We start from the raw sequence: 26,953 nt of genomic DNA, 5'->3' as shown, positions 1-26,953 counted from the left end.
AACATAAAGAGGATCCAGATAGGGAAAGAAGAAGTAAAATTCCCCTCTTTGCAGATAACATGATCTTGTATTTAAAGAATTCCACAACCTCCACTCCCAAATTACTCAAGCTGGTTGAAAACTTTGGCAAAGTAGCAGGGTATAAAATTAACCCTCAAAAATCAATGGCTTTTCTACATGCCAACAATGAGAAAAGTGTGGCTGAAATTAGGAAAGCAACTCCATTTGTAATAGCCCCAAATAAAATAAAATACCTAGGAATTAACATAACCAAAGAAATGAAGGACCTCTATGATGAAAACTTTAAAAACCTGAAAAAGGAAATCAAAACAGAACTTAGAAAGTGGAAAAAACTCCCATGCCTCTGGATTGGAAAGATCAAAATCCTGAAAATGGCAATACTTCCCAAGGCTATCCACAAATTCAATGCAATACCTATCAATATTCCATCCTCATTCTTCAAGGAAATAGAAGAGGCAATCCAAAAATTCATATGGAACAATAAAAGACCCCGAATAGCTAAAACGATCCTCAACAGAAAGAACAGTGCTGGAGGAATATCAATAACAAATGTCAAACTCTACTACAAAGCCATAGTAATCAGTACAGCTTGGTACTGACACAAGAACAAACTTCAGGACCAATGGAATAGAATTAAAAACCCAGAAATGAACCTACAGAAATATAGCCATGTAATTTTTGATAAAGGAGCTAAAAAAATAGAATGTAAGAAAGACAGTAAATGGTGCTGGAAAAATTGGTTAACTAATTGCAGAAAATTAAGCTAGTATCTTATGTATCACCCTGCACCAGAATCAACTCCAAATTGATCAAAGACATCGGAGTCAAACAGACATCCTGAAAACATTACAGGATAGAATAGGAGAAACCATAGGACTCCTTGGAACAGGCCGCAATTTTCTTAATAGAGACCCAGAAACACAACAAATCAAAGAAAGGTTGGACAAATAAGATTGCATGAAATTGCAGAGCTTCCACATGGCAAAGGACATAGCTAGCAAGATCAATTGAAACCTCACAGATTGGGAGAAGATCTTCACTAGCCTTACAATTAGACAAGGGTCTCATATCTAAACTATAGTTGTTACTCAAAAAATTAAATCCCCCAACCACAAATCCTCAAAGAATCAACTGCCCAATAAATAAGTGGGCTAATGTCTTAAAGAGAAACTTCTCTAAAGAAGAAAGAAGGATGGCCAATAGACACATGAAGAAATGCTCAAACTCCCTCTCCATAAAAGTAATGCAAATCAAAACAACATTGAGATACCACCTCACCCCCATTAGAATCGAAAAAATCAAGGACTCTAATAACCACAGATGCTGGACGGGATGTGGACAGAAGGGAATCTTACTGCATTTTTGGTGGGAGTGTAAATTTTCAACCACTTTGGAGAGCAGTATGGAAGTTCCTCAAAAGACTCAATATAGAGCTTCCATATGACCCCGCAATCCCACTTTTGGGCATTTTCCCAAATGATAACAAACAAGGCCACACTAAAGCTCCCAGGACGACTATGTTTATTGCAGCAGCATTTACCGTAGCTAAGATATGGAACCAACCCAGATGCCTCTCAATAGATGAATGGATTAAGATAATGTGGTATATATACACAATAGAATTCTATACCTCCATCAGAAAGAATGACATTTCCCCATTTGTTAGAAAATGAAATGAATTGGGAAAATTATATTAAGTGAAGTAAGCCAGGCCCAAAGAAACTTAGGTCCCATGGTTTCCCTTATTTGCAATAACTAGTACATGTCTGAGTCAAGCAGAAAATGTCAGATAAGTTGATGTTAGAGAAATGAACCCTAAGTTATGTATTCAAATGCTTTTTTTCTTTAGGTGATTGTTTCTAACACATTTATAAGATTATTTTTTGTTGTTTTGTGTGTCCCTCCTCCATGGTATAACCCAAGCTTTCACTGTATTTTAGGTTGTTATAATTTGTGGAGGAGAAGCGAAAAAACAAATAGTTTAAATAGGGATACAAGTAGATTCATTGCAACAATGAGATGTACATGATGTTATGTGCAAAAACGAATTTCAGGTCTTTGGTGGGGGCGGGGAGGATTGAGAGGGGTTAGAGGGAGATGGGCAGGGATGGAAAGGGGAAACAAACAAGAGGCAACAATGCTTGATATGAAATGTATTCGTTATCTTGCCCATGTAATTGTAACTCCTCTGTATGGTATTTTCACAGTAAGAAAAAAATCAAAAATAAAATAAAATAAATGAATGCTTGAAGACCTTAAAAATAAGAAATTGCAACTCCTCTGCAGGTATTTTCACAATAAAAAAATTTATTAATAAATAATTGTTAAAAAAAAAAGAAAACAATTAAGAAAATTATTCCAGGGCTGGGAAGGTGGCTCAGTGGTAGAGTGCTTGCGTTGCATTCATGAGGCCCTAGGTTCAATTCCTCAGCACCACATAAGCAAAAAGAAAAAAGCCGGAAGTGGCACTGTGGCTGAAATTGTAGTGCACTATCCTTGAGCTGAAGAGCTGAAGGACAGCGCCCAGGCCCAGAGTTCAGGCCCCACCACCGACCCTCTCCAAAAAATATTCCAAGGCTGGTTTGCTCTAAGACTATATCTCTTTTCTTGTTCTAGTTTTCATATGTTCGTCGAAATTAAAATTCCAAAAATTCAATGGATGTTGGCATTCAGGAACATCTTCATAGACACTAATATTGGAGGGCCTTAGGTGGAATTGTTTTATTTCATTTGTTATTTTCCCAAATAAATCACCATGATTGTCTACTTTGTTTCTTTTCACTGTTACTGGCTCTTATGTTGAGAATACTTTTTTCCTAGCAAAGTAGAGAAAAGCAATTTGATTGAGCAAGTAATATAAGGCTTTCATAAAATGCAGATGCATATATTTGTGTCTTCTGTCATTTCTAAAATTTCTTCCAGAAAAAGTTATTAATTACTCATAAGAGATACCTAATTTCAAGGTATTCCAGTTATCACATACACTTTTTGATTAAGTTATCTCTGTATAAACTCAAAATAAACAGAAATTCGTTTTAAAAACTATAGTTTACAAAGAGTGTTTAGCCAACACCGAAAATATTTCTAGGTATTCTGCATTTTGTGTGAAGTATTTTTAACAATAGTTTTTTTGCTGACATGTAAATCACGTGTAATATATTATCTTTTTTTATTGTATACATTTTAGTGGTTTGGAAGCGAATTTTATAATCATGGGTTTTTCAAGCCAAATTTTCACAAACTTGCATTTCTTCAAATAGAAAATCTGTACACTTTAGAACAGACATTAAAATAGATATAAAATTCTGTTACAGGTATTTGTCCAGCATACATCCGCTATAGTGTGTCTTTTCAAAATTTGTTTTTGTAGATTATTTCTAGGGTCTAACATATACCGTTCCAGTGTACTGTCAATCAAACACATTACATGTGCAAACAAGTTTTTTACTTCTCTATACATTCATAGAAGTGTAATGCATGGATCCTATACAGTTCTCTTTGACCTTTTGAAGACATGAAAACTTGCTTGCTAAAATGATTGCAGTATTATACAAATCAATCTGCTATGTGAAGTATAGCAATTTCTCCACAAATTCGGTAGAGTGCTCGCCTTGAACTTAAGGGCTGAGGGATAGCACCTAAGCCCAGAGTTCAAGCCCCATGACCAACAAAAAAAGTGAGTGTTCCTCCTTCAAACCAAGGGTTGATGAGACCCCTCTGGCAGAGTACTGGAATACTTAGTACATCTCTGAGACAGTTTCCCTGGGGTCTTATCAAAGGAGCTTGGCTTGAGACAAAGAAGTGCAGTCCGTGGCTAATTCCTTAGGACTGGGCTGCCAGAACATTTCATTTGCCTCATAAGCTAGTGGAGCCTTAGCAATTTGCTTGCTGAGAGACTAGGATTTAAGGAAGGAGCCAGTGGCACCCAACGTCCATGCTCACCTAGGAAATCACTATCGTAGAGGCTTTTGAAGGAATATAGACAGAAGAAAGTAGGCAACTTTAACTTTAATTGGGGGCTTGAGTGCTGTCCCATTTCTAGCACTCTACCAATTGAGTCCCAGGTCCAATTCTGGCCTTTGGCTGGTTAATTGAAGATAAGTGTATTTAGATTTTTACAAACTAGCAGGGTTCAAACTGTGATTCTCAGATCTCACCCTCCTGATTAGTAGGATTAGAGGCATGAGCCATTGTGCATTTACTTGGACAGATGCACATAAACATCTTCACAGAAGTTGTATAGACATATCTCCACTTTTGTCTGTCATGTTTACATTACCATATGGGACTTAGCGAGTCCCATGTGTGTCCTGTTAGTTCAGAAAAGGAGAAGCATAGATTTACCTTCCTTCTCTCCTTCCATTGATACAGATCCTTCTATTGTAACTGGGAGGAAGATGAACAAGTGAAAAAGTAAGTGGACACTGGCATAAAGAGAAGTTCTATCCTTGAAAACTTGGTATATTTGAGGTTTCTGAATCAAACTCAACATTCTTCTTTGCACACCAGTTGTGATTTTAACCAGGGGGTTGAGGCTTGGCATTTCAGTGGATAGCAGATTACACAGTTGTGGTTGTGGTTGTGCATTTGGACTCTCGTGGATGACAGGGAGGGCTGTGTATAGCAAGTCAGATCCAGTGGGGAAACAAATTTCTCTTCCTATTAAAGGGATAATTTTAGAGGATTATATTTGAGAAATTGCTAGAATTGGGTTGTGAGGAGCATCCTGCTTGCAGGAGTCTCTTCCCACTTCCCAACATGCAAGTCCTGCCTGAAAGAGGCTATAATACAAGGCTCAGGATGTGGATGGTGGGCTCTCATTTTCCTTGTCATCAATCTGCCCAAAGCGTTGTTTGTTTCATCCTCCCTATGTGGATGGACTTCTACCCTGATGATTTCTATGAGCCCAAGAACAATGACATCTTTTTTTTTTTTTTTGTCGGTCGTGGGGCTTGAACTCTCGGCCTGGGCGCTGTCCCTCAGCTCTTCAGCTCAAGGAGAGCACTCTACCACTTGAGATACAGCGCCACTTCCGGTTTTCTGGTGGTTTATTGGAGATAGGAGTCTCATGGTCTCTCCTGCCCGGGCTGGCTTTGAACCGCGATCCTCAGATCTCAGCCTCCTGAGTAGCTAGGATTACAGGCGTGAGCCACCAGCGCCCGGCGAACAATGACATCTTAAAAAGAATTTACACAGTATGTCAAGCTCAACATGCCCTCTTCAGACCTGCTCTTCCACTTACCTATTTTTCTGGACCAGCTGGAGGAACCCATGAGACCAAGAAAAAGAGGAAGAAGTCCTTGTTTAAATGCCTCAGAGCTTGTGAGTAGGGATGGAACCTGAGTCTCTAGGGATGTGCCTGATTGGCCAAGAGCCCTTAGTACTCCCCAGCTTGGCAAAATGTCCTTTTATGGATATTCTTTTTCAGGTAATGTCTGTTCTCCTTTTGAAAGAACTTGGAAGTAGCCTCTCGTTAGAAACAGCCTACCTCCTCATCAGTGTTCAGTCCCAACTCAATTTCTACTGCTTCTCCCATTAGATCCTCTTGGAAGTTTAGTGTCACCTTAACTTCTCGGGTCTACTCAAAGACTCCTGTACCTATTTTCATTCTCAGGTTTGCATCACTGTAGAGAAGCTCCTGCAGAACTCCAGATAAATAACCCATCAGTGATGTCGTCTATGGTGACTGATGGAAATTGGAAGCCATCGCTGACCTCCAGAAATCATGTGAAGGTAGAGGGGTTTTTTCAATTTGTAGAAAGGCCCAAGTAGGTTTTGAGTCCTGCGGACATCCCACTGATTCTGAACCCCACATGTGATGCACGTGTATCTACACATACCACCAAGGAAGAAGACAATATAGAATGTCTTCCATGAATGTTCACAATCCAGCTAGATCAGCTCTAAACCAGTCAAAAAAAAAAAAACACGTCTTGGTGTGCAGGGTAAATGTGTGCTAATGGAAAATGACTCCTGTCTATGTTTAGGAAAACCAATAATTGAGGTCCAAAATCTAGATTCAGTTGAGGAAAGGGAATCTTTCCTCACAGAATACCCAGACCAATCTCTCCTCTTGCAAGGGATCCAAGTTCCAATTTATGAATTAGAATCTGTCCCTCCCTGGACACAGGAAGAAAATCCTGTCTTTAATGAGGAAGTACATCTGGTTGAAGACTCTGAGGCAGAATTTCCGCTTGAAGGCAACTTAGAATCCAATCTAGATTTTGACATTTCTTCTCCCCTTCCTGAGAAAATCCTTATTTTTCTTTTTATCCTGATTTTTGTAAAAAGTTCACTCTATTTCTTTTTCTAACTTTATTAAAATGTCAATGTTTTTGACATATTCTAGAATTCATGAATCTTAAATATGTTTCTTTTAAAACCTACAATCTGAAGCATCGTGCATACCTGTTCTGGAGTTGGGGAAACCGAGTGACAGGGGGCTGTAGAAGAGAGCCTACTGGATATAATGGGAGCTGTTAACTGCAACAAGAGTGGCAAGGAAGCCAAGCCATACCTGCATGGGGTGATAAGGTGGCTACAAAAGGTATAGGACATAGCAGATCAGATGTCCTAGAAAGCTATTCTGACAATTGGGAAAAATACCACAATACTTATAGTAGTATGTGGGACTCTCTTCCAACAATGAGTTCAAATCTGTAGACTTTTTCATTGTATTCATTTGCTTTGGGCAAATATGGAAGAAAAATTTGGCTCCAATAATATAAATAGTCTACTTTGGGCTGAAAATATTTGACAAAATATATAGGAGATATGTATGCCGAATCTGTGGGTTTCTATTGATCTTGCTAGCTTTGTCCTTTGCCAGGCAGAAGCTCAGCAATTTCATGCAATTCCATTTGTCCAACCTTTCTTTGATTTGTTGTGTTTCCGGGTCTCTATTAAGAAAATTTCGGCCTGCGCCAAGAAGACCTAGGGTTTCTCCTATTCCATCCTGTAATGTTTTCAGAGTGTCTGCTTTGACTCTGAGGCCTTTGGAGTTGATTCCTGGGCAGGGTGATATATAAGGATCTAGCTTTAGTTTTCTACAAGTAGTTAACCAATGTTGCCAGCACCATTTACTGAAGAGGATGTCTTTCTTCCCTTCTATTTTTTTAGCTCCCTTATCAAAGATTAGATGGCTATAGGTCTGTAGGTTCATTTCTGGGTTTTCAGTTCTATTCCATTGGTCCTGAGGTCTGTTCTTGTGCCAGTACCAAGCTGTTTTGATTACTATGGCTTTCTAGAAGAGTTTGAAATTTGGTATTGATATTCCTCCAGCAGTGTTCTTTCCATTGAGGAGTGTTTTTGTTATTCGGGATCTTTTATTGTTACATATGAATTTTTGGATTGCCTCTTCTATTTCCTTGAAGAATGAGGTTGGAATTGTGATAGGAATTGCAATAAATTTTTAGATAGCCTTGGGAAGTATTGCCATTTTCAGGATGTTAATCTTTCCAATCCAGGAGCATGGGAGTTTTTCCCATTTTGTAAGTTCTGTTTTGATTTCCTTTTTCAACTTGTGGAGGGGGAGGATTGGGGAGGGAGGGAGGATAGGAAGGGATGCGAAGGGTAAACAAAGAGGAGGCTACAATGCTTGATAAGAAATGTACTCACTATCTTGCCCATGTAATTGTAACCCCTCTGTACAGTATTTTCACAATAAAAAAAAGAGGCTGAGAAAAGAGGATCAAGGTTTTAAGTCTGGACAGGAAACTGGATCAGACTCATCTTCAATGATTTCTAAAAAAGCTTGAGGTACAGTTTGGTTCAAGTGGTAGAGTGATAGACTGGAGCATAAGCTTCAGGGACAGTGCCTAGGCCCTGAGTTCAAGCCCTAGGACCAGCACAAGCACACACACATACACACACACACACACACACACACTAACAAGCACACACACATACACACACACACACACACACACACACACACTAAATTTTGTGTGTTCCTATCATCCTGCTTAACAATATATTCCCTCTTCCAAGCTCAGCTGATTTTTTTTGTTTTAAAAGGGACTTCCTGTGTAGCACAGGTTGCTCCTAAACTTACAATCCTCCTGGGTCCTGGGAGTCCAGGCATACCTACAATAATTGGATTTACTCAGTAACTCTATAAAATATTCGCAAGAAATACATTCATACTCATGAAGATATTTGGCTTAAAGCTGTTCACAGTAATATTCTACTGTACAAAATGTAAATATTATAACTGGACATGGTATTATCCTACCACATGGTAATACCAGCCAATACTCAGGAACCTGACACAGGAGAAAAAGCAGGTGAGGAAAGCCTGGTCTACACAGCAAAACCTGGACTCCAAAGGAAAGAAATTCTATAAATATTAATCTAGAATGAAACATACAATATGTTAAATTTATATAATGTAACAAATAGATCATTGTTAATAGAAATAAAATCTTGGCAGAAATTTTAAATACATACATATGCATATATATTTAAACTTGGAGAAATAAAATTTCAAGTGCTTTAATCTGCATCTTTCAGTCTACTTGTCACCTACTTATTTACTGACCCATTGATTTCTGTTTAGTCTTCACAAAACACTGTTCTCCCACATAAGTACACAAAATTGTAAAACAAAAAGTACAAAACAAACATTATCATAAGTACAAATATAGTTTAATCCCTACCATAATAATTTGGAGAAAATATACATTAAGTTAATGGCATTGTATACTGCTCAGGAACGGGAGTCTAGGAAAATGTAGATCGTGTGTGTGTGTGTGTGTGTGTGTGTGTGTGTGTGTCTGTGTCTGTGTGTGTCTGTGTCTGTGTCTGTGTCTGTATGTTTTCCATGAGTAAATAATGGAGTTAGAATTAGACCTATTATTCTTGCTTGGTCTTTTTGCTCAAAACTGACACTCTACCAATTGAGCCACATCTCCACTTCTGGATTTTGGTTTCTTAATTGGAGAAATATCTCAGATTTTCTGCATGGGCTGCTTTAAACCTGAATCCTCAGTTTTTGACCTCTAAAGTACTAGGTTTTAAAATATGAGCCACTGGTGAAAAGCAACTACGTTAACATTTTTGCATGTTTAAATGAATTTTAAAGTAAGACATATATGTTACTTTTGAGAATGGCTGGAAATAGTAATTAATGTTTAACAGAATTTAAAACATACAAAGCTGAGAATGGCAAGTAGCTGGGAACAGAATGGAATAAATCAAAATTACCTATGACAGTTTTCAGTCTGTGCACAGAAATGATTGCATTGTTGGAGCCCAAGGCCATCAGATAACTGAGCTCCAGCTGGCTGCTATGCACATGAGGCCAGCTGGTGCTATTCAGAAGAATGTGATGTTGTTGGATGGTAGGGATCAGCTTCAAGTTAAGAACCTGAAATATTTCTATTGATCTAGAAGGGGAAACATACCAGGACAAGAAATGTGGTTAAAATTGCTGAATGCAAAATCCATCCAGTCAAAGGAAGACAGAATAACTCTTTCTATATCTGAAAAGAGTATTCTCTCACAAAGAATCATGAGCTGAATATGGTGGTCAATGTTTGTAATCTCTGAACTTGGGAGGCTGATTTAGAAGTTAGCTTGAGGCCAGCTTAAGTTTTAGGCTATCAGAAGGACATATAGTAAAATGCTATCTTAAAACAAAAACAACAACAACAACAAAAGACCCAATGACTGGGAATGTGTTTAGTGGTAGAGTGCTGGCCTTACATGCAAAAAGCACTTGATTTGATTCCTCAGTATGACGTAAGCAGAAAAACTGGAAGTGGTGCTGTGGCTCAATTGGTAGTGTGCTGGCTTTGAACTAGTATCTAGAGATCTCAGCTCTCTGAGTAGCTACGATTATAGGCATGAGCCCCTGGCACCTGGCTTATTGCTTACCTGAGACAGAGGCCAGTTAATATTAAATGTCAATCATGTTTACCTTTGTAAAATAAAGTTACTGAAATGCCTTCCACTAGAAATAAGGAATCAAATGTGTAGGTGGGTTACAAACTTCTTACCAAAAGCTACATATTTTCCCTGTGTTTTTTTTCTTCCAAAATTGTGTGCTTTCCAGAATCATACCTTATCTTTCCTTGCTGGTTTCTTTGTTTTATTTCATAAATGTCTACAGCTTCTTCAGCCATCATTTATTTATGTGAAGAGCTTTCAAAGATCTATTTTCAGTCCAAATTCCTTGTATGCACCTCTCATCCATATATTGAACTGCCATAAAAACTTGCGAAACAGTAATCATCTCTTATCATTATTGGATATTAATGTGTAAGTAAAATTTAAGAAAATAAAGAATAACATCAATAAATATAACATGATTTCAATAGTAATGCTAAATATAAATACAACGTTGATTATATTCTGAGCAATTTAATAAAAACCTCAAGATAAAGAAATCACTTTTTTTAGTGCTGATATTATGGTTTAAACTCAATACCTTACCTTCTCACTTAAGCCTTTTCCCTCAAGGGTGGTGCTCCGTATTTGAACCACAGCTCCCCTTCGAATTTTATTTGGGGGATAATATAGAGATAAGAATTTCATGGAATTAAAAAAAAATTTGTATCCTTATCTTGGGGTTCATTTCACATAACATTCTCTTATAAAGTTGTATGGTACCATGTACTACTTACTGCAAGTGAGGTTAACCATGGGATCTATGGTTATTTGAGCATCGCTTATTTCATTTAATAAAATTATTTACGCATCTTTCCATTTCCTAGCAAATAGGGCGATGTCATTATCTCTGATGGAAGCATAGAATTCCATTGTGTGTGTGTGTGTGTGTGTGTGTGTGTGTGTGTGTGTGTGTGTGTGTGTGTGTGTGTATCACATTTTCTTGATCCATTCATCTACTGAGGGGCATCTGGGTTGGTTCCATATCTTAGCTATGGTAAATAATGCTGCAATAAACATAGTTATGCTGGTAGCTTAATAAGGTCTTGTTTGTGAACATTTGGGCAAATGCCAAAAATGGGATTGCTGGATCATAGGGGAGCTCTAAGTGGAGTCTTGGAAAAAATTATATCAAGTGAAGTAAGCCAAACTCAAAGAAACATAGGTCCTATGGTTTCCCTTATTTGCAATAGCTATTATATGTCTCGGACAAGCATAATAGTTCAAAAAATATGTACATACGTCCAGATAAGATGATGTTAAGCGAAATGAACCCCACGACAGGGTTTATAACCTACCATTATTTTTCTTTTTATGTTCCTCTCCCATGGTATAACCCCTGTTTTCACTTTATTTAATTTCAGTGCCCTGCATGTTGTATACAGCCTTCTCTAGCTTGGGGAGGGAAAGGGAAAAAAACACAATGCTTAAACAGGGCAGGCTGACCCGTTGTAACAATGAGATGCACAAGACACTATGTTGAAAAAGGAACTTTACAATATGGGAGGGGAAGCAGGGAAGGGAGGAGAGGGGGAGTGTAGTTGTGCAGGTGGGAGGGAAGAAAGGGTAGGAGAAAAACAAAGGAGGAGGTAACAATGCTTGATAGAAAATGTACTCATTACCTTGCTCATGTAACTATAACACCTCTATACCATATTTTTACAGCAAAAACCTCTTTTATAAAACAGAAGGTGCCATGTACACCAAGTATAGTAGCCCACATGTGTAATTCTAGCTGATTGGGAAGCAGAGATGACAAGGATCATGGTCTGAGGCCAGGCCAGAGAAAAAATTGCCAAGACAGCCATCTCAACAAATGAGCTTTCCATAGTGGTTCACATCTGTAACCCTAGCTAATTATGTGAGAGGCATAGGTAGCAAGTCTCAGTCAATCTAACATCAGACCCGGGCAAAAAGTTCAAGACCTCAAGTAATTAAATGGACTAGAAGTATGGTAAAAGTAGTTGAGCTTCTTGATACTATACAACCAGAGTCCTGTCTAGTATGCAGAGAAACCCTGAATAGAACTCTTCCACCAAAAAGCCTAAATAACTTTATCCTATTTGAACATCTAATTTCAAGGCGACTGACAGATCCGAGATGGTGACATTCTCTTTAAAATTAGCTATTCAAAAGAGACAAAGTTATTTAGGTTTTGAAAAACTTTAAAAGGAAAATGCATGTGATTTTTGTTAGTTCTATAATTCTTGAAAACATTAAATGTACTCAAGTATTTAATATATATCCATATGTTTGCAAATGTCCATGTAAGTATGTATATCCATGTATGTATATATATACATACATAAAAATATTTCATCTCTTTTTCTGTGTAGCCAATGGTAGAAATGAATCTGTACAATCACTACTCAAAGGGATAAATCGACAAAGAGAATGAGCAAAAAACTCATATTCAGGTATCTATGGCTAGCCAATACCCCTGAAAATCTTTTACATCAGTTTGCATGTGTCAGTTACTGCAATACAGGGATAGTACAACGACAATGGGATACCAGGCAGAAGAAATGAGAAATGAGATACAAATTGTACAGTATTCTTTCTGATGGTTAGGTAGAATTTCCTCTGTGTGTGTGTGTGTATTACATTTTCTTGATTAATTTTTCTCTTGAGGGTTATCTGAGCAGATTCAATGAGAATGGTTGGGCTGAAACCTTTACTGTATCCTGGTTTGTAATCTTTCGGGTAAATGCCCAGGAGTAGAGTTGCTGGATCATATGGAAGTGGTAGTCAAAAGAGGGGTGAAGGGTTAAAAGGTAGAAGAATGAACAGGAGAAAAAGGGTAAAATGCAGAGAGGAATCCAATAAATATGCTACAATATTAAGAAGAGTGAAGGAAGAAGTGCATAGAGGAGAGATGGATAAGAATATTGAAAGGGTTGGCATTGATCAAGGTATATTGTACACATAAAATGTTTTGTTTAATGATAATTCCTATGCTACTTAAAATAATAATTAAAAAATCATGTCCCTAAACTGTTATGCAATTAGAAGCCAAGAATGAGAATTTGTTCAGATCAACTCCAGGGTCTATAAGTCTTTTTTGTTAGGATAAGTTTTAGAACAACTCTAATGATACATATTACCTGAAGAAAATTTAATATTTTCAGCTATTCAAAATAATCATTTTTGGAGATATGGCTCAAGGGGCAGAGTGCTACTTAGTGAGCAAAGCTGTCAGATATTGAATTCAAGTCTCAATCTCGAACAAAAGTACAAACAATCAGTAAAATTCAGGCACTTTCCTGGGCACTGGTAGCTCATGCCTTTAATCCTACCTTTAATCAGAAGGCAGAGATCTGGGGATCTCAGTTCAATGTCAGCTTAGATAGGAACATCTGTGAGACTCTCATCTCCAATTCACTGCCAAAGAAAGCTGGAAGTGGACTCATGGCTCAAATGGTAAAATGCTAGCCTACAGCCAAAAGTTCAGGGGCAGAACCGAATCCTTGAGTTCAATCCTTAGAATAGTGCATATACATACACAAAGGAAGTAAGTCACTCAAGTTCTCAATCTTCCATTTCCGTAATCCTAACTCAAATCTTAGACAGAACCCTAAGAGTAACCAACCTTGACGATAATAGTAACCCAATCCTATAATTAATGAAAAATATATCCTAAAAGATACTCATTGTTTTGGAAATGTTTTATTTGCACTTTGCTACAAATCCTACAGATTCCCTTACTTGGACCCTGAAATCATTCCCTATTATGAATCATTAACCAAGAATCTTCATATCATGAAAACTATCGTAGTTTCCACTGATCTTAACTTTTACTGAACTCCTCTATCTCCAAAAAGAAGTAGTTGCAGGTTTACTTAAAATCTACTCCAGTTTTATCCCTAACTATATATCTAAACCTTACTAGAAACCTAACTCTAAATTTAACCCTATTGAACCCTGAATAGGAAACTTAGGGAAACTCTGGAGTTTTTGTTAAATTTCACACTTATTTTACTTGAAAGTGTTAGCAGAAAACTCAGTTTTACCTTAAAGCTTACCCTTCCCTAAGCCTAAGTCCAACCTGAACTAGAGAAGCAATCCTAGCCCTAGAACTAATAGCCTTTGGATTCTAAAAGCCATACAAATACATTAGTTTTTATTCATCCTAACTTTGATTCAACTCATCTTTCTAAAAATAGTTTGTAGTTTTACACAGTATCTTGCCATTTTTGTAACCCGAACCCTAACTGGAATATTCAGGCTAACCCTCACACTAATCATACCCTAATCTTAATATTATTAGCAGTTTCTTATTTCACATTCATCCTAATTCTAACTAGACTTGTTATTCGAAGATTTACTTTCAGTTTGACCCTAAACTTTCCATTTCCCTAATGCTAACACTAACTCCAGCTGGAACCGAAACCTAACTTTCACCCTAATGATAGTCCAATTCTAATGTTTAAGAAAAAGACTCTAGTTTTTATTCATTCTAATGAATACTCCAGTTTGCACTCTGGAAATGAGTTTTAGTTTGCCCTAATTCCCACAAATTTTCTGACTCTTCCTCTGAAGTTATCTTGTTCCCTAACATGAAACATTATATTATTTGTCCTCACATTCTCTTATCAGGAAAAATACTGTAGTTTCCAATGATCCTACCTTTTCCTGAAGCCCTGTGCCCTAAAACAATTTCAGATTTACTTACCATCTAGTCTATTAATTAACTCTAACTCTCAACCTAAACCTGGCTGGAAAACACTCATTAATCATTATGAGAATGATCACTGAGAAATAAATATAATGACAATGCTCTAGTTACTGTTCAATCTCATATTTTTGCTTCCACTTGTTAGTGAATATTATACTAAAAACTTTCCTATTCATAACACTATTCATAATCAGAACAAAATACTGACCCTAATGTTAATCCAAATTATATGTCAATACTAACACTAACACAAGTACACTAGTTTTCACTCATCCTAACTTGATTCAAATAAGCCTTCCAAAAATAGGTTTCAATTTTTTCCAACATCTTAGTCATTTTCTAACCCTAAACTTAATCTTAACTGGAACATTGAGAATAACCATAGCCCTAATTGCAAGTAGATTCTAATATTAATAGCAATATACTAGTTCACATTCATTCTAATTCCTGCCAGGCTTATTCTAAAATTTACCTTCAATTTGACACTCATTTTTTTCTTCTTCACTCTAAACCCAATCATGGCTAGAATCCTAACCATATCCTCGACACTAATGGTATCTCACTTCTAAAATTTATGAAAAATGCTTGTTTTGGGTTATCCTTACTGAAATTCCATCTGTAATTCTTGAAATAAATTGCAGGTTTTCCTAAACCCTATAGATTTTCTCACTCTTAACTCGGAATCCATCTTTTTCCTTAACAGGAATCATTATATCCATTGATCTCAAATCCTGATATTATGGAATACATTCTACTTCCACTATCCAAGCTTTTCCTGAATTCCTAGAACCTAAAATAAGTTCAGATTTACTTAACATTTAACACATTTCTTTTCTTATTCTTTTTGTCGAACATGGGGCTTGAACTCTGGGCCTGGGCATGATCCATTAGCTCTAGGTCATGATCCCTGAGTTCGTTAGCTCTAGGTGTGCATTTTACCACTTGAGCCACAGCACCACTTTTGAGTTTTCTGGTGGTTAATTGGAGATAAAAGTCTCATGGACTTTCTGCTTTGAACTGCGATCCTCAGAAATTAGCTTCCTGACTAGCTAGGATAAAAGGCACGAGAAACTAGTTTAACCAATTTCTTTATCCTATTCTCAACCCCCTTTAACCAGAAACCTAATTCTAATCACAATCTGATTTAACACCAAATAGTTACTGTAAGGAAAATTGTCTAGATTCTATTCAATCACACATTTTTTTTTGCTCCTACTTCTTATTGGAATACTAAATTTTACACTAAAGCTTATCCTTCCCTAAACCTAACGAGAACAAAATGTAATTCACCCTTTAAGCCAAATTATGTCTGAATGTTTAAAGTAACACAGACACTGGTTTTCATTCATTCTAACCTTGATGCCATTCATTCTTCTTAAAATATGTTGCAGTTTTACACCTTTTTATATCTTACATCTTTTTCTCATGCTAACCCCAGCTATAACTGGAACACCTTGCTTAATCCTAAACCTACATATAACAGAATCATAATGTTAATAGCAAGCCTCTATTGCACTTTTATTCTCTTGCTCAGCGTGTAGGTCTAAATTTTACTTGCATTTTGAGCCTACATTTTTTAAGTGTTTTTCTATTTCCTGTCAGGTTTTCTTTTTCTTTTATTTATTTATTTTTTGGTCAGTCATGGGGCCTAAATTCTGGCATTGGGCGCTGTCCCTCCACTCTTCAGATCAAGGCAAGCACTCTAGCACTTGAGCCACAGCGACACTTGTGGTTTTCTGGTGGTTTATTGGAGATATGAGCCTCACAGACTTTCCTGCCTGGGCTGCTTTGAACTCCGATCCTCAGACATCAGCCTCCTGAGTAGCAAGGATTACAATTGTGAGCCACTGACGCCCATCTTCATTATTTCTAAATTTTATTTTCTTGTAAATATGTTTTAAAGACAGATTAGTTACATGAGTAAGGTAATGGGTATATTTTTGTTGATCATTGTTACACACTTCTTTGTTGTTCTCCTACGACCCCACTTCCCTTACTCCTCCTTCCCCATGGTGTAAAGTTCATTTTCAACATAGGGTCTTCTGAGTATCATTGTTGCAATGGGTCATCCTGCATTGAACCTATTTCACTAATCCTAAATCTAATTCTATCTGGGATCCTAAACCTAACCATAATAATAATGATAGCTCAATTCAGAAGTTAACAAAAATATTCAAGTTTTTATTCATCCTGTTAATCCACTATAAAACTTGAATTAAATTGCAGTTTAGCTTAATTTTTTCCCAAATTAGATTATATGTGCATATATAAAGATGTAACTATATGAAATACAGAAGATCTTTGGAAGAAGAAGTAATGAAAAGAAAATAGAGGGTGGGAGTATAATCAAATGCTTTAAACATATTATGGAATTGCCACTTCCGACAATTAATAACCATTAACAAAATAACTAAAAATTAATAAATAACACACTGCCGTCTAGTATTTTTTAAGAGAGCAATGATATGTCTTGTGAATAAAATACTTGTGTTAGATATACTTTGTTCATGCATATTTTACATTGTTATTGGTCAATTATTTAACTTAATGAATAAAAATATATCAAATAAGATTTCATGAAAAAAACATAAAACAGTTTTTTAGTACTTGTTTGAGAAAAAGTTATAGTCATGAATTTTAGGAAACTAAATTTCTATTTCCCTATGAAGCAAGGATTTAGGTTTACTAATCTAGTTACTTTAGAGATCATAATTGGCATGAAAAACAACTAACTGTACATCTTGTTTCTTGAATGAGTGATGTTTAAACATGGTCTTTCATTCAAATGAATACTTAAGTTTACTTTTCAAAATAAATACAATTTTATCTCTTTTCAGAACAAGTACTTACCCTGCAATTAAATGTATTAGTATATTCAGGTATTTAAAAGCTAAAATTTCTATGTTTGATATGTAGCTCTATATATTCAGAATAACACAATTTTTGTGTTCATAAATGTCTAACCTCTGGGATTTTTGCTTCATCAATATAAATTATCTCATGAGGTTGTTGCAACGGCTCCAGTAACCATTGTGGTCAAAAAAATTTCCTGAATTCTAAATTTTAAATCTAATCATTTTTAGCCTTTGATTATATCATTTATTGTCTCTTCAGAGCAATTAAGCTAAACTAAATACTAGTTTTTAAACATTTTGCACACATTGTAAATAATATCAACACAGGTCACGAAGAGACTGATTATTTCAGACTAATCATATTTGGTAAAATTAGTGTGAAGAATGTAGAGAGCAGAAGGTTCTTATAATCAATAAATATTTTTGGTTAATTTAAATTAAATTAAATAGCTGGATTTCTAATTTGGAGGTTAATCACATGGAAACAGGAAAATAATTTTTAAAAAATAATTACTTTGGGACCATTTTTCTTCTTAAAATATGAAGCAAAAATACCTCTAAGAAATATATTTTTTTCAATAAAATGTTTCAACCCTTAGTAAAGTGTTTTGTACTTTAATATAAAGTCTGTCTCAAAATAGAAATTCTGCAACTAATCTAATTTAGATTTTCATGCACAAAATGCTGTGACTTCTAGTCTCGTTATGTGATTTTAATTGTATTTTATAGTTGTGACATGTCCCTACTTATGTTTATTACAAACGTCTGTAATTATACAAATCATGCCGGTACACACTAACTTACGTAAGATAATATTCAAACAAAATTATCTTTTTTTCCTGTCTCCAACAGGGAAAGATGATGTGCTAAAGTATATTAAGTGAAAGCACTCTAACAAAGAGTCTTTATGGAATGGAAATTTGCAACATGAGTATGGGAATATGAGCACTTTCTACTTGGCTGAACAGTAATTTTTGTTTCTACAGTACTTTCTTACCTTTTCATCACACAGAGAAAGCCATAAAATTTGAAATTAATTTGAAGGAATTGCATTGCTAAAAGATGTTGCAACCCTGCTCAAAAGCTCGATCTTATCACTAGTTCATTGTGCTTGCTGGCTGATCTATTTCTTTATCATATGTTTCATATTATTAAACATATTAGTAATTCAGCAGTAAGTACATTACAGGAGATTTCTGAAAATCACAGCTTTTGCAGTTTAATAATCAGAAGAGAGGAAAAGGATTATATTAATCTCCAATTTCTCTCTTTGGCCTTCAATTTGCCAATTAATTTTCAAAACAATCTTGTACTTCTCATTGTTGCAACAGGTCCACCTGTATCCTTAAACAACTGGTTTTTCCCCATCTCCTCCACAAGTTATACTGACATCAAATATAGTGAAAGCAGGGGTTATACTGTGGGGGAGGGATATACAAAGCAACAAAGATATAATCTTATAAATGCGTTAGAAACACATGCATGAAAAAAAAAAACAATAAACACAACGTCGGTGGGGGGGGGGAAGGAGAAGGATTGGGATTGGGGGGGAGGGGAGAGGCTGGGAAGGGATGTGAAGGGTAAACAAAGGAGGAGGCTGCTTGGTAAGAAATGTACGCATTATCCTGCCCACGTAATTGTAACTCCTCTGTACAGTATGTACACAAATAAAATAAAATTAAATTAAAAAAAAATCATGTAAGATGTTAGTTTATTTTTCCTTTTATAATTAGAGATTAAGCAAGTGTTTTTTTGCAGTAAAAAGTGATGACAGTGGTATCAGAGCTCTGGTAATGGCTCCTTCTCCTTAACAAGTAATGCTCTATGGACTGTAATTATAGAAGCCACACTAAAATTCTCTACACACACACACAAACACACACACAAACACACACTCACAAACACGCACACACACAGACAGCTGCCACCCAGACACATCAGAGATAAGTTCCATTCCCTTGTAATGATAGTTGATTGATGTTTGCTGCATTGCTTTATCTCAGCTTCAAGATCTTGCCTTGTCCTTTATCTTTCCCCGAGATGAACTCCCTAATTCTTTGTATACCGTGTGTCTGAGTATTCACAACAGGTTCCTGGCTGCTTCAGACCAATTAATACCCTGAATAGAGTATCCTCAAACATCACATACAAGTAAAAACTCCATGAGTTTATACACTGTTGCAAAATACTAAAATATATTGGGTGTAGAAACCAAGAGGACACCCACCTTGTTTCTTTAGTAGCAATTGACATCATGAAAGTAGAAGAATATTGATCAAGAACTAAGGTAAGAGAATGGGAGTGTGTCTAAAATGTAGAATAATGGATGTGTGTTACAGATACAAAATCATCATCTATAGGCTTATTTATTGAAAACGTCATCATATATTGAAAGCACTATTTACAAATACAGTTTTCCAGTTACTTTGCTTAAGTATCACTTCTGTTCACAAATCCACTCATGAATTTTAAAATATCTTTGAATAAATGACACGATTTGCATGTATGTATCAGCTTAAGGAAAGACAGTATGCTTTTACATCTTTCTTTCTATATGACAAGCCCTTATATTTTGTTTCCCTGTTTGCTGAATAAATGTATTTTCCTGGAAACAGGATATTCACATCAAATCTGGGTGTAATTTTTATTTTTTAAATTTGAAATATAAACTTTGTTGTGACTAGTCATTTTCTAAAGATGAGTGATATTCATGAACACTAATATGTTGGTGCCTTTAAGTAAATTGTGACTTGATGTGGTATGATAGTTCTTGTGTTTAATTGACTTAACCATTAGATGATTCATGTATAAACATGTGCATTGCATTTTTTATTTTTATATATAAAATAGTCCCCAAGGATATAGTTTAAAGTGATAAGGGTGGTTGTCTCCATGTTCCATACTTTATATTTATTTCAGTAAAAGTACTAGAAATAAATGATGTTTACTGGAACAATATAAAAGAACATATTTTCTTTAGAACATATTTCTAAAGATAATAGATTTATTGTTTAAAGAATAGAAAAAACTAAAATAGGTTTCTTTCTTGAGACTGCATAAATTACATATGAATGTAGCTCAAGATGAAACTCAGATAAATTCATATTAATATTACTGAGATTTATATCACAATATAAGCAATATAGGTATTTTAAGGAACGGATCATTCCAAGCCCTAGATACGTAATGGATGAAGAATGGTATTGAAAATAGCAGAGGAAAACAACATGCAGATGTTATGATTTTATAATACTAATATGAAAAAATGGAGCATTTGCCTTTCTGAAGAAGAATGTTTAGCCAGTAATTTCAGTGAAAGGCATCAGTTGTAATCAGTGTAAAGTCTTTTCCTCCAAGATATCAAAGAGTACTATACTCATCCTCTGAAGAGTAAATAAGTTAATTAGCTTTTCTTAATATTAATTTACTTGTAGCAAATAGGTTAAAATGTCTACTCTCTTTCTTTCACTGTAATAACTTACATTTGTTTTACCTAGACTCAAGACCTTCCGAAGACCACCAGTGACTTCGACCAATGCAAATAGCAAAAGAGTCTTTTATTTGCAAGCTCCAGGCTGGTACTCTGTGCAATCCGTAACCAATGACACTAAGAGATCCCAAGCATAGAAACAGCACAGTTTTATAGTATTGAACAAACAATTTTAAAGAAGTTTTACATGAGAAATTACATGATTGATTAACATTTTAAGCAAACTAAGCTATACATATGTGATTGGCTAATATTATTGAGGTGTTATTGACAGGAAGTGTCTGGCCACTGGGTCACCGTGTCCTGCATGGCCACCCAATGTTTGGACACTGCATTTGGAGAAAATTCCTGTGGCTTTCCCAAGGATTGTTTATGTCTCAGTTGTCGAGGAATTGTTTTCCTTTTGCGGTCATTTCTGGGTCCAACCCATGGTTATTTTCATAATTCATACCTCATAAGATGGTTGCTAGCCTGTAATGGAGTTACTTAGGCCTTCATTGTGCCTCTTTAAGCTCTTCACATTTCATATTACTACTGTCTCTTCATACAAGCCTGAAATCACTATTTCAAAGCAAGACAAACAGAAAAACAAAAATAACTTGATACAACCATCACAAATCCTGAATTATGTGAAAAAAATCCACACTATAATAAATAAACCATTGGATGAGGAAAAACAGTTGCAGAATAACAACAGAAAATTACTCTAGATTTCTCTAATGAAACAGAGATTTAGAGACCTAGAAGGTACTCCATTTCTAGAGTGTCACACCAAGTTAGGTATAATTATATATAGATATACAATTCAAAGGAATATTTTATACTGTCTTCACAAGAAAACAGAAATCTATGAAAAGTTACCCAGCCAGGAAGGTGACTGCTGTGACTGTGTTGGCCAACATATTCAAAAACACAACTGCAGTGTGGAAATGAAAGGGCCACATGGGGAAAAAATCATGAACACAGACAGTCACATATAAACATAGACACAATTCACTTTACCACTGGATAGTCGGAACTGTCGTTGGAACCATAAGTACTAATTTGACAACATCTCTCACAACTGATCTCTTCTCCTGCACTTAATGGTCTAGACAAAAACCAAATTCCAGAAAAACAAATCACAACAGAAGACCAAAGCAACACCTGGCAAATCATCCAAGAACATAGATAGTCACCTATTAACATCATAGATCCCCCAAATGAAAGGAAAGAAATACTTCAAATGGACAGAACAAATCAGAAAAATATGAGAAAAGTCATGCCAAGGTAATATAATTCACACAATAAATAAACAGTCATTAGAACAATCAATTACCTAGAAGATATTTTTCAAAATACATTACAAATACTTCTGAAAAATGTGATTAAAGAAAAGATACAAAACCTCTACAAGGAAATTTGTGAACAAGATGAGACCAATCAAGATCAGCAAAATAATTCATGGAGTCTCCAAACACACAGAAAAATAAATTCTGAGAAGGCAAGGGAGTCCAAGGGAAAAATGGATGCCTAGTTAAAAGATAAGAGAGAAGACACAGCTAAAACACATACATCCCAAGCCCCCACCCAATAAAAAGTTGTAAAGAAAATCCATACAAGACCTAAAATAAAGCTTTAATAAAGAGATAGAAGCCCTAAAACAATAACCAATTGTAACACAGGGAAATCAAAGATAGAGGCTCATTCAGATAAGAGAAGCCTTTAGAACACCAAACATAGTATACCAGAACAGAACAAACCACCATCACATCATAATCCATTAGAGGATTATTAGACATCAATGAAGGGATTCTTAAATCTGTCAGGAGTAAAGACTGATTATTTATAAAGGACATACAGTCAGAAAAATACAAATATCTTAGCTGATTTGGTAAAAATGGGAGCCTCGCATGATATATGACAAACATTAAAGGCAAACAACTACCAACCGTGAATATGGTCCCAAGCCCAAGTCTCCTTTACATTAAAAGGATATTCAAAAATATTGGTTATATAAAATGCTCCCTACCAGTGAACAAGGTAAATATATTAAGAGTAGATGAGACACAGAGCCTAGCAGCAGGTGAATAAAATAGCAGGACTTATGAGATATTTCACAGACTTAACTCTTAATATCAATGGACTTAACTTTCCAATTAGAAAACAGACTAAATAGTAGTATAATAAAACAAGACGCATGCATGTAGTATCTACAAGAGAGAAATTTTATTGACAAAAACAAACACATACTCAAACTGAAAGGCTGGAAGGAAAATTTTCAGGCAAATGAACACCACAAAGAGGCCACAGTAGAATTAATAACATAAGATAAAATAGAATTCAAAATAAAATTACTAGGAAGAGACATTATATATTGATAAAGGCACATCTCCATTAGGTGGATATATCAAGTCTAAGTATCAAATTCCCTGAATCCTGGAGCACCCCACTTCATCAACCAAATACTATTTAACCTAAAAACACATCTCAACACATCATTGAAATGCATGGATAGGTCATCTAGGAAAAACTCAACCAAGAAAATGAAGACCTAAATAACTACATTGAACGCCTAGCCGTAACAGACATCTACAGAATATATATTCAGCATCAGTATACACATTCTTCGCAGCAGCTCATGGGAGTCTCCAAAATAGAACATATCCTATGTCACATAGAAATTCTATCTAAAGTGAAAGAAAAATTATTTGAATTCCCATATCTTGTCAGACCACAACAGAATAAACTTAGAATTAAAAAGCTAAAGCAAAAAAAAAATTCCCAAACCCATGAAGACTGAACAACTCATTGCTGAATGACCAGTGAGGCACTGAATACATTAGAATGAAAATCTGATAGTTTCTGGAATTTAACAAATTGAACACACAAAATACCAACTTCTCTGGGAAACGGTAAATGGAGTACTTAGAGGAAATTTTATGGCTCTAAGTGCCTACATCAAGCAATTGGGGAAATCTGAAGACTGTATTTTAATTATATACTTCAAAATTCTTGAAAACAGGAACAGGCACAAACCAAAGGAGGAGACAGAATCAAATAAAAAAAAATCAGAAATAACTAAATAAAGACAAACTAAAACATAAAAAGATCAACAAAACACAATTGGTTGTTTCAATAAATTAAAAGACTTGACAGATCCTTACTAAATCTAAGAAGAGAACTTACATAGATAGAAAGATAAATGGAAAGCCCACAGATTGGGAGAAGTTCGTTACTTGCTCTGCAACAGGCAATGGCCTTTCATTTCAAATATATTTAGAACCCCAAAAGTTAACTCCCCCCAAAAACAAATCTTCAAAGAAACAACCCTCTTAATAAGTGGGCTAAAGATTTAAAGAGAGACCTCTCTGAAGAAGAAATATGAATGGCCAATTGAAACATGAAGAAATATGCAACATTTCTGGCCATAGAAATACAAAGAAAAGCAACATTGAGGTTCTACCTCCCCCCAGTTTGATGACTATTATGAAGAAAACTAATAATAGCACATGCTGTTCTGGTGGGAATATAGCCAAAAAGGAATGTTACAACACTATTGATTGAAAAGTAAAGTTGTTCAAATACTCCATAAAGACGTATACAGGTTCCTCAGAAGATCTCCCCTATGACCCATCAATCCCACTCCTGAGCATTTACCCAAATGACCACAGACAAGGCCACACTAAAGTTCCCATCACAACTATGTCAATTGTAACATTATTTACCATAGCTAAGATATGGAACCAACACAGATGCCCCTCAGTAGATGAATTGATCAAGAAAATGTCATGTATATTACAACAAAATTCTATGCTTCCGTCAGAAAGAATGACATTGCCCCATTGTTAAGGAAATGGATAGACTTGGAAAACATAATATGTCAAACAAGCCACACCCAAAGAATCATAGGCTACATGTATTCACTCATTTAAAAAAAACTATACTATGTCTAGGATATTTTTATAAAAGATCACAACAGCTCAATAACTATATGTATGTCACCATAGCAAATGATGCGTATTGAAATTAGCTCCAAGAAATGGATACAAGAGGATTGTATAGTAAACTGCTTTTAGTTATTTCTATTTACTTTTTCCCCTTTGGTTTATTCCAAGTAGTCACTGTTTTTTATTTCTTTACCCTTTGTCTTATACATACATTTATCTGATTTGAGGAAGAAAAGGGAAATCACAGAAATGGTCAGACAAAGATTAACCAAAGCAACAGTGATATACACTAAACACTATGTTAGAAATGACCTTCACAACTTTGTGGAAATGGGATATCAGGGTTGGAGGAAGCAGGAAAAAATGAGGAAGTGGTAACACTGTAAAAAATTACTTATTACTTATGTAACTGTAACTCACCCCTTGGAATATCACCTTCATAATAAACCCCCCCCCCCAAAAAAAATAAGAGAGCTGACAGGAAGCTAGGCCTGACTTCTCTGCCATGCTACCTCGGACAATGGGTGCTATTCAGTCCACTTCTTCTGGAGGGAAGTCCACTTCTTGTCAGTCGTGGGGCTTGAAATCTGGGCCTGGGCACTGTCCCCGAACTCCTCAGCTCAAGGCTAGTGCTCTACCACTTGAGTCACAGCTCCACTTTTGGTTTTCTGGTGGTTGTTTGGAGATAAGAGTCTCACAGATGTTCCTTGCCAGGCTGCCTATAAACCATGGTCCTCATATCTCAGCCCCCTGTGTACTTAGGATTATAGGCCTGAGCCACCAGCACCTGGCTTAAGTGTAATTCTGATGTGCTCTCTCTCTCTCTCTCTCTCTCTCTCTCTCTCTCTCTCTCTCTCTCTCTCTCTCTCAAGAACTTATTGAATGGGTGCTGGAGGAGGTGGCCCAGCATCCCCATGTGGCTGGAACCAATGTGGCCTGGCCCTCTCATTCTGGAGGTGGGCTGTGGGTCAGGAGTTGTCTCGCCCAGTCTGTTGTTCCAGCTCCATGAGGTAAGCCCTTCTGTGCTCTGGCTAGACCTTGACGGTTATTCATTATCCATCTAGATTTACTGGACTCAGTATTGTGTTCAATGTCCTTTTTTAGTAAAAATTTCTGGCTAAAATTATGATACGTAGTTACGGAATGAAAAAGTAATACCATCTTAAGAAAGTCATTTAGGGCTCTGGGAATGTGACTCCACAGTACGGTGATTGATTAGCATGCATGAAAAGTTCGGTTCAATTCCTCAGTACCAAATAAACAGAAAAAGAATCACCAGAAATGGTACTGTGTCTCAAGTGGTAGAGGGTTAGCCTTGAACAACAACAACAAAAAAAAGCTGAGGAATAATTCCCTATCCCTGAGTTTAAGCCCCAGGACTGGAAAAAACAACAACAACAACAAACATTTAGTTAGTAAATGCAAAATAAACAACTGATACTTGGAATATATAATTGCTCCTTCCATACTGATACCTGACAATAGTCCCTAATTCATGTACTTTACCTATATTAGTATACAATTTTGAAAAAAAAAACTTCTGTTCATTAAGTCATGGCAATTAATGACAAGAATGTGCTTAGATGTCAGGTGAAGATTAATTCTGGAAATTCAAAGATTCCAGGCTTTTGAGTGGTTACTGCTAATCGCAATCAGAAGGTTAGTAATCTTTTTGGTAAGTCATGGCACCAAAAAGGCAGAGGTTATTTAATAGTTTTTACAGAAGAGAAGGAATAACTCCAGATGGAAGGAATAAATGATAATAACTAACTTATACCACAAAATGTTCTAGGGAACCATTTTTGGTTATTAAAGAACTAGTCATCAACTACACTTATTCCTCATTGCCTTTAGCATTCTAGTAATTAGTCTAATTCTTAACCTCTGTGTGATAAGTTGTATATCCTTCTATGCTGTACTTTCAAACCTGAACTCCTTTGCTTTCTAAAAATCTCAGTCTTTTATATTTTTCTATGAACAATTTCTGATACTAAGTCGACAAATGCAGACAGCAGAGGATGCTAATGTAAGAGTCCCTTAACACATGAATCATTAATGTAACAACATGGAAAAGGCGGATAAAGTTATTGCTACC

This window comes from Dipodomys spectabilis, unplaced genomic scaffold (assembly GCF_019054845.1).
Source record: "Dipodomys spectabilis isolate Male_0828 unplaced genomic scaffold, ASM1905484v1 ptg000250l, whole genome shotgun sequence".
NCBI lineage: Eukaryota > Metazoa > Chordata > Mammalia > Rodentia > Heteromyidae > Dipodomys > Dipodomys spectabilis.
This window is presented reverse-complemented; position numbering follows the sequence as displayed.